The sequence below is a fragment of the Brassica napus genome, chromosome C4, assembly GCF_020379485.1.
Source record: "Brassica napus cultivar Da-Ae chromosome C4, Da-Ae, whole genome shotgun sequence".
Taxonomy (NCBI): domain Eukaryota; kingdom Viridiplantae; phylum Streptophyta; class Magnoliopsida; order Brassicales; family Brassicaceae; genus Brassica; species Brassica napus.
The window spans coordinates 54552072-54562549 of NC_063447.1; the positions used below are offsets into that span (position 1 = coordinate 54552072).

Consider the following 10478-nt stretch of genomic DNA (forward strand, 5'->3'; position numbering starts at 1 on the left):
GAAATTTCCGAGGAAATTCCGAGGAAAAATGAATTTCCGAGGACTTATTTCGTCGGTATGTCGTCGGAATAACTTTATTCCGACGACATACCGACGATTTTTTCCCTCAGTATCTCGTTGTTTTCTTGTAGTGATTGGTGTATTAGGGTATTTAGACATACAATGAATTATAATTTGTTTGATGGTTATGGAGCCCAAATTCCCTTTAGTAATCAAATCTTTGTAATATCTTCCAAAAATGAATGTTGTTTTAGGCATACATCATAAGCCGGAACGAAAAGAGAGTGAAATATCAATATTCTCATTGAAAACTTCTAACATGATAATAGACGGTAATATCAAATTAGATCAAACGTGAAATAAACATTTTATTGGAACTACAACATGTAGTTTATTCTTTTTCTCAAACGTTAAAAAAAAAAACACATGTAGTAACTTCAGAAACCATATTTTGTATGTGTGTGTACTAAAATATTATTGGAAACACAAAGGAAACAACAATATAGATTCAGATCAGGTTCAGCCATTTTGTTCAGATCCTTAAATGGCTCAACGAATTGTTCCCATCACGTTTTCTAGCCACATAGTGGTTGGAGGCTTCCGAAGTGGTTTCCCTGTACTTGGGAGGGTTTTCTTCTGACAAAAGCTCTTTAATGGGTCCATAAACTCTCGGACTTGTTGAAGGAGGATGCACAAAGAAAGATGCAACCGAAGTGCGTGGCTTTTTACCTCCATTTGCCAAAACTCTATGCTCCACACTCACAAACTTGTCATTCGTCATAAGCTGCAAAAAAAAAAACACTATGAAGACCTTGTTTTCTTACTAATTATGGACCGTTTGATTATGAGTAAACAACAACTTGCCTGTAGGAGATCTCCAACATTAAGGATAAGAGCATTAGGATTAGGAGGAACATCGATCCAGTATCCATCATGGAGAACTTGAAGTCCTCCAATATGGTCTTGAAGAAGTATAGTGATGAAAGATCTGTCTGTATGCTGAGTGGCGCCGACCGTTAGGTCTGGCTGAGGACACGGCGGGTGACAATGACAGAGCATCAACAAGCCTTTTGCACAATCCATTTCTTTGAGGTGGTTAGGCTTCAGCCCTAAGGATTCTGATATGAGCTCAAATATTAACTCCCCAAACATCATCACTCTCTTTGAGTAGTCCAACATGATCTCCCTAAAACATTGAACATAAATAAACTCTCAAAACCCATCAAACAAAAATATTAAGTTAGTCCAAAGATTAATTTAAAACAAGAGAAGCCGTGTTCGTACCTACAAATGTCTGGTAACTCATCGGTTTTGGGAACATCAGGGAACATAAAACAACTTAAGGTATCTCTCCAGCTCGCAGCAGGAGCGTCATAGAGATCAGAGTTCGTGTTATACTAATCGCTTTGGTTTTTTCACGGCTATAGAACCTTTTCCTCGCTTCTGGATCTTGCTCGTGAAACGCACGGATCCCTTCTTTCATCTTCTCCATGACCTCGAGTGGAATCCCATGGTTGATCGCCTGGAAGAAACCGAACTTATCCATGGCGTCTTTAACCTTCTTAGCCACTTCCTTTCTTGTGACCGTGGACTCGAACACGCCACCTCCGAGATCTATTGTTGGGATTGTCAACGTAGAAGGAGGTTTAGCGTTAGTTACCGTGGCTTGCGGGTTATGGAACATGAGTGGAATTTTTGTGATTCCAGCGTCGACGAGACCCTTCACGCCGATTTTCATCTCGTCGAATGCTTGTACCTCGCCGGCACGGTTAAATGTTCCCACCATTGTACACTTGGACTCCAACCTTTTTTTTAGTGCTTTATGAAACAGGGAAACTTGTGTTTTGAGTCACCTAGCTCTGTCTCTATATATAAGGAGGGAAAACTGGTGAAGGCATGAAATAGAGCGCTAAGAGAAGGAGATATATTGAGATACCGTCTGTATTATTAATATCATAAAAGATATTATCAATTTTATATCATATTATTAAAAATTATTATCATATCATCGAGATGTGTATCTTTTAGGTTATGAACGGAAACCATAGTGCGGTGCATATTTGGAATTGATATCCTTTTGAAGTTACAAATGTCAGCAACCATAGTGCGGTGCATATTTGGAATTGATGTGATTTTAAAATTATAAGTGTCAGCAGTAACAAGTAAAAATGCTATCTCAAGAATGTGTTTTACAAAATAACTAGCTTAAAGACTGGCGCAATTGCGCGGGATAAAAGTTATATATAAAACTAATTTTTATCTATTATTATTTATTGTATTTATTTACGTATTAAGTATACAACTAAATTAGAGTAAATACATAAATCAAAACAATACATCTTATTTATTTACGATATTGTTTTGGTAAATAAATCAAAACAATCATTTTATTTATTTATATGGTATGTAACTAAATTTTAATGACATGGACATAGATATATAGTATATTCTAATGTGCTATTTTTTGAATGGACATTTCAAAATTAAAATATTAAGGTTTCAATACTTTTTCAATACAAATTTAGAAAGTATCATATTTAAGTATTTTTCTATGTTATATAGTTCAATTTTAGAAAATTAGGAGCTATACCAAAAGATTTTTACGTATTTAGTGATATACCCATTGAATCAAAACTGTCACTGTTCGAAGTGCTTTTTTACTCTGCTACCCCTACAGCACAAACATCTCATTATCCGCTAAAATCGTAGACCAAATCTTCTATTTGGATACGAAAAGATCTATCACTCTGTCACGTTATTCTCTTCTGTATCTTTTGTCAGGTTGCATTTCATTTCACTGCAGTACGATAGAATTAAAAAAAACGAAAATTTAAGATTTGAGATTTCTCTCCCATTTTGTTCTACTATTCAGCGAAACCAGTCACCGTGACGGTCAGTATGGGGGAGAAAGATGGAACGCAGATGGCTGCTGTGTCTTTGGTGAATCTCTCCTCCGCTGCGTCTCCGGTGAAGCTCTCCGCCGCTGCGTCTCCGGTGAAGCTCTCCGCCGCTGCGTCTCCGGTGTAACTCTCCGCCGCTGCGTCTCCGGTGAAGTTCTCGATCTCTGTGTCCCTGGTCAAGCTCTTGCACCCTGCGTCTCCAGTGAAGCTCTCCGCCGCTGCGTCTCTGACGTAGTTCTTCACCGATGTTTCTCCACTTCATATATATGTTATATATGTTGTACGGTTGACGTGTCATATAAGATCTTCTTATTCGTTAACCGCGTAAATAGTATATTGACTCTATAACAATTTGACATTAAAAAATCGGATTTTAATCTCAAGTAACTCATTTTTTAAAGAAATATATATAATATTAATTGTCTAACAATTTGTCATGATCAATGAAAACATTGCCTAAACATTACTCGTATATTCATTTCATATGTCATAGTTATGATCTTGATTCTTATAAACTTATGTGCCTGTAATATGGATTCAAACTTTATGACCGGTCAATATTTACAACCGACGAGTAATTCTAACAATACTCGGCTAAGATGAACTTCAATACATTATCGCTTAGGGTGCACGGACAAGTTATCCGATTAACAAGATACATACCTGTATAAGAAATCAGTTTTGTAGATAATTTGTTTACACTTACGTGGAGGTATAGGGGTAGGGTTGGGAATAAGTGTGTTGGTATAAGGATTTAGATAACCACACCAAAAAATGCGACACCTGAAACCCTTAATAATAAACGCTTAACCCAAACGATAAATCCAATGTCCTGAACCCAAAACCCTAAACCCAAAATACTAGATCCTAAACCCAATAGGAACCCCAGAACCTAATCCTAGTGACTAAACCGTAAACAATAAACCTAAAATACTAAACCCTAAATCCAAAATACTAAACCCTAAACCCAATAGGATCCCGGGAACCCAAAACCAAATGTCTAATCCCTATTGTATTTAGGTTTTAGTCTTTTGGGTTTAGGGTTTAGGGATTAGAGATTAGGGTTTGGGTTCAGGGGTTCCTATTGGTTTTAGGGTTTAGGGTTTGGGGTTTAGTGACTAGAGTTTAGGTTCGGGGGTTACTATTGGGTTTCGGGTTTAGTGACTATGGTTTGGGTTCCAAGCTTCCTATTGGGTTTATGGTTTGGTATTTTGGGTTTAAGGTTTAGTATTCAGGGCATTGGATTTTTTGTTAACCTATGTATCCGTAATATAGAAACAATCGAATTGGCCGGTCAATAGTTACAACACTCGGTTCACTCAAAAAATATCCGGCTAAGCAGATATTTTAAACGTTATCGTTTTAGGTGAACGGATATGTTAGCCGGTTAAATCGATAGTAAACTGTATACGAATTTATTTTTCTACATACCTTGTTTACACTAACATTTAGGGCGGAGGTGGTAAAGTTGAGAATAAGGGTATAAGATTTAGGATATAGTAATAAGGGTACAAAGTTTAGTGTTTGGGTTTAGAGTATAGTAATGTATAGAGTTTAGTCTTATCCTAGTTAGAAGTATTATTAATGATAAATAGTATACGGTTAATATATATTGTACCTGGTGCAAATAAAATATTGGCCGGCTAATATTTTATGGTCTTGTCATAACATTGTAGCTGGGGCAACAAAAAATTTGACCGACGAATATTATATTTACATATCTAAATAACAAAAATAATTAATTGTGTGGCTACAAATTATTATTGTGATGGCTCAGCACTCTTCGAACTTAGGGAGAATCATGCGAGTGCTGATGAAGCGAACGACCCTATGAATCAAAATCTGTATAACATCTGGTTCGACTTCTGAATGTTTTAAATCTGCAGAATTCTGATAAAAAACAGACAATTGCACATTAAATTGATTTACCATGTGTAGACCGCTCACATTTGGTCAGTTTTTTGGAATTCATTAGAAGAATAAATAAAATAAGCAGAGGAGGAATCAAGAGGAGGAAGTAAGAGTATGAAGAAAGAGAATAAAAAAAAAATCTCTGACAAATCTTTTGTTGGATTTGGGTTACAGCTGCGCCGTATGTTGTATTTTGGTTACTGATGCAAATTCATATAATATAAACGAAATTTTTATATTATCTTGCTAAATTCACTTAGATATCTTCTGTCAGAAAAAAGATCCTAAGAGTCTAAGACCTGGAAGATGAGTTTTCAAGCGTCCAGGGTATTGCCGTCTTTTTGATTCGTTACTGCCTGCCACGTATGCTCATCTTTTCCTTCGTTGGCATTCTCTTAATTTAGCGATTTTTCTATGTTTTTCACCTAAATTGCTCTTAATTTTAAACTATATTAATATATAATACGAATGTCTAGTAAATGAGACTTCATATTCATACGATTTATGATTATTTGTATCTTTTTATTACAAAAAAAATTATACTGTTGATCACAAAATTTTAGTGTGAGATATTTAACGTTTTTAGTAATTTATAGTCATTTTAAAAATTCAAAATATAACATATAAGAAAAAAATTAATTTTTTTATTATATGATTAATGTGATTGTTTAATATCTTTTAATAATATAAAATTAAACAAAAAAGAGCTAAGATACAAAAATTATTATCAAATATTTATTATTTATAATTATTGATTGTCATATATACGTTAATCATATTAGACAATTCCGTAGCATTTATGTAAGGAAAGTGTGAGAATATTCTTTTGTACACTATTTATTAATTTAATAGTTAGTTTAATAAAAATTATAATATAAGTTAAGATAGACCAACCTATTTTCTAAGAATTCTGAATTTCATTCTCATAGTGACACGTAACCACAAAACAACGTTCTAATGTTTCTCAATTAATATATAAGGGATGCAGTCACAAAAATATATTTTGTTGTTTATTCCATCCGAATAACGCGACTTTCACACATTATTACTTGTTAGTGTGGTACAGTGCTGTATGTATTTTCTTATAATAAACTAAACAAATTATTATTAAATTTATAAATATTTGATTTTTGATAAAATCATACATGATAATTTTTCAGTTATGTAACTATTCAAAACTAGTTAACTTAAAGATAAAAACAATCAAGTTATTAACTTATTTTTATGCTTTTCATTTTTAACACTATAAAAACTCATTTTCAGAACAATAATCAAATAGACTTAATAACTGTAATAATTTTATGATCTTAACAGACTAAACATGTAACATATTTTAAGTTATTTTATATTTAACAATGAGATTTTATCATCAGATTTTAAGGACACCAGCAGCGGTAGAGACCCACCAAAGTCTCTCGACCAGAAATAATTATGAGCAAAAAGCAGTAACTAAAATAGTAAACTTACAAATGACACATAGTTTGTTACGATTTTAGCAAAGCCTCTTCACGAAGAGACGATCCTTGTGCTTTTCTACTCTTTTTTTTTTTTCATTTTTCTATTATTTTAATATACGAAAAACTTTTTCAGAATTGATCCAATGCTGATGGCCTAAGGGCATCCGCATTAATGGTCTTTGATGCAGTATCTTAACAATGTAATAATGTAAATAATTGTAAAAAGAAGAGCAAGTGAGAAAATGATGAAAGACGTCTCTCGAGAAAGAAATTCACCGAAATTGTAGAGAAACTATGTTGCTAGTTCCTAATTTAATTGGCTTAACTTTTTTTCTTTTTAAAATTTAATAATATATATATATTAATACATTTAAGTGTAGCCACGTGTTATTACTAAGATGACTCTCAAAATCTTTAGAAAAATAGGTTGGTCCATCTAAATATAGATTATATTTTTTTATTAAACTATGATAAGATATGCGCCTTGCGGAAAGTGAGTTTACAAAATTAAAATATAAAATATATGGTTTTGACAAATTTAAGATTTATATATGATTGGTTATATATATATATAATTATATATATATATATATATATATAACTTTGGGTTGTTTTTGTAATCATATATATACATTGGACGGAGAATAATTATAATTGGAATTGTGTATCAAAAATAATAATTTCTTATGGGGCCAATTTATTTGGATATTTTAAAGTCATACTAATAAAAGTATTTTCTATTTTGTTTTATTAACTTATTGATGATTAAGATTTGAACATAATCGAAATTAGTGTAAGAATTTGGAATGTTAACATTAATTTTTTATTTAACAACATAAAATGGAAAATCCCCTATATAAAAAAATACAGATTGGGTTAACCTATAATTAGTAAATAATATACTGATGAGCCATATTAAATTAATATTTGGAGACGACATTTTTTATTGCTTTAAATCTGAAGATGGATAGATATCTCGAAGAATGATGGTTTTGTTTGAGAACAACCCCTAGGTTATATAGGATTGCTTGTTATGTTTAAATTATAATAGCATTAACTATTTCGTACATCGAATATATATTTTTTCCCTAGCTTCCGAATTGTTTTGGGTATGACATTACTTGGTGCCAAAGTTTTATTAGTATTAAATATAAATTACCATTATTTGCTCAAGGTGGAGTGACGATCAAGCATATATTTTTGATGTATATAATAGTTTGTGGATCTAGCTTTGTGTATTTATTTATTTCCTTGTTGACTAAAGACATAATATATAATTACCTAAATTCCCTTAAGTATATGAGTGTGTTACACTGTCCATAAATTTGATACGGATATTTATTGACTACAGTTCGGTTAAATTAAAATTTAAATAAATCTTCACCGGCATCGAAATAGTATAAAGCGGATATCCATTATATTTTCCATTGATATTAGTCTAAAATATATTCCATCGTTCTATATATTCGTATACAACCACTGCTTGAATATTAAAAGAAAATCACACCCTACTCATCGGCTTTATAATCAATTTAGACTGATTGTAGACAATATATAATGTTACTATACAAAAAAAACACATTGGACTGCTAATTCATTCTGTGGTTTGAAGAACGCATGATATGATCAAATTTCCAAACGAAACCATATTCAAATGATTTGTAGAATGTATGATATGATGACATTCGAATGACATAATCATAAAAATGTGTTTCAGTGTGTTCCATATACAATATATATATATATATATTAGTCTGAGTAGTAAGTTAATGAGATCGCCGAGTATTAAGTCTATCATATACATTTATGTTTGGGTTAATATAAGTTTTATTAACAATTGAATTTTGAACTTACTAATTTTTCAATTGATTCTTATGCTACCATGTAAGCCTAATTGACATCTTAATTAAGTGACACATAAGTAATAATCTTTTTTAATTAATATAAACTTAAGGTTACAGCTTATTAAATAATTTTCTATTAATATATATGGGATGATAAGTATCGATGTATCGGTCGTAACAATGTTTAGAGTCAGATTTTTTTAATGTTAAGTTATTTAATTTCCCAGAAAATATTTTTTAATCAATAGTTTGTCCAAGTTATTGTGAGGCTGCCACGTAAGCAATAAAATGATGTTAGGTTATGACACCTCACCAAGTCTAAAATGTAATTAATAAAAAATTAAAGTTATATCTTTTAAATGATCCTCAAATAATATATAGGAGATTAACTATCAAATTGATTAGTAGTGCATAAAAGAACATTCTCAATTCTTTCCTTAAATAAAAGCTACAAAATTACCTAATATGATTAATATATATATATGACAATTAATGATTTTGAATAATAAAGATTTGATAATATTTTTTGTATCATCCATCATTTTTGTTTAATTTATATTATTAAAAAAATAACAATCACATTAACTATATAATAAAAAAATCTAGATTTTTTTTCTTATATGTTATATTTGAATTTTTTTAAAATAATTATAAATTAATAAAATTGTTACAAGTCTTACACTGAGAATGTTATGAACAATGGTTTTACTCTTTTTGTTATAAAACGATACAAATGATCATACAATCATATAAACTGAAGTATCATTTAATAGATATTCAGATTAAATATTGAGAAATTCCCTAGAATAACTTTTTTTAAGTTTTTGTCACAAAAATAGCACTCAATGAACAAAATGACCAAAATAAGTTTTATCAAAGGGTAAAACTACATTTTAACCCTAGGGTTAACTAATCTAGACTTAAGGTTTAGAGTTAAGGTGTGTGGTTTTAGGGATAGGATTTCAATTGTTTTTAAAAAAAAAAAAATATTGAAATTTTCAAAATAAAAAGGGGCTATTTTGGTTTTTTTCTTTCTTGAGAGCTATTTTGTGACAAAAACTTAAAAAATGGCTATTTGAGAGAATTGCCCTTAAATATATATATATATATATATATATATATATATATATACTTTAATCTCCTATAAATTAAACTATATACCGTATAAAAATACATATACATTAATTTCATAATTTCATTGAAAAGGTATTGCGACCTGAATATTTTAATTTTGAAATTTACATTGAATTTTTTAAAACGATTATAAATTACTAACACTATAAAAAATCTCACACAGAAAATTTTGTGATTAATGGTTTAAATTTTTTGTTACAGAAAATATAAAAATGTTAATAAAATCATATCAGTATGAACTAGGAAGGTTCAATTAAATATTCATACTAAATGTACTATGTATGTCAATACATTTAAATTTAATTTTACCATATAAAATAAATAAAATGATTGCTTTGATTTATTTACTTTGATTTATGTGCTTACTGCAGTTTAATTATGTACATAATATTTACTCATTTCCCAATTATTCATTACATTTATTATTTCATAATACTTAAATGAACACAAAATAAATAATGATATGTAAAAATAATTTGTATAACTAATGATAATCCCGCGCAATGCGCATGTCTTTGTTGATGTATTAAAGTCGGATATTCTCTCAATTGATTGAAACTAATGTTTTCAGAGAAAGCTTGCGCGAAAATAAAATTCAAAGACAAAACAAATGTGGGTTAATAGAAACGTTATTGTAAGCACAAATATTACAGATTTAAACAAGAAATCACCTGTGGAGAGTCAAAGTAGTATGAGATCAACCAAAACCCTAATTTCCTTTTCGATTGCCAGTCAGTATTTTCAATGTTTGTCGTTTCTATATCTGGTAAAAGAGTGGACCAAAAATGAAATTTTTTTATGTATTGTTTCAACTCCAACGTTTAATTAATTGGGCTTTTACGAAAACAATTTATCAACACTTGGCCCGATACGCAGCATCATATATTATAGTATAAGTCTATAACATGTAACATCTTTTGGACTTATGAAACAATGTAATTGTTTAGAAAGAACAAAGTTAATATACAGCAATCGTTAGCCATTAAAATTGACTCTGCACATGCGAGTGGGTTATCAACTAATTATTATTATATTGGAAAAAATTCAGATTGAGAGTATGTACCGATGTTGTTGCTCTAAGTTTTCTATTGAATTATATGATAATCAATTTAGTAATAAAATCTTTGTAATATCTAACAAAAATAAATGTTAGGCATACATCGTAAGCAGGAACAACAAGAGAGTGATATATATCAATATTCTTTTTGAAAACTTCTCACATGGTAATAGAG

General features: G+C 30.3%; 1 pseudogene; it reads right to left on the reverse strand.

Annotated features, from left to right (window-relative positions):
- Positions 1 to 282: 282 nt before the first annotated feature.
- LOC106426356 lies at positions 283 to 1921 on the reverse strand (annotated as a pseudogene).
- Positions 1922 to 10478: the final 8557 nt, after the last annotated feature.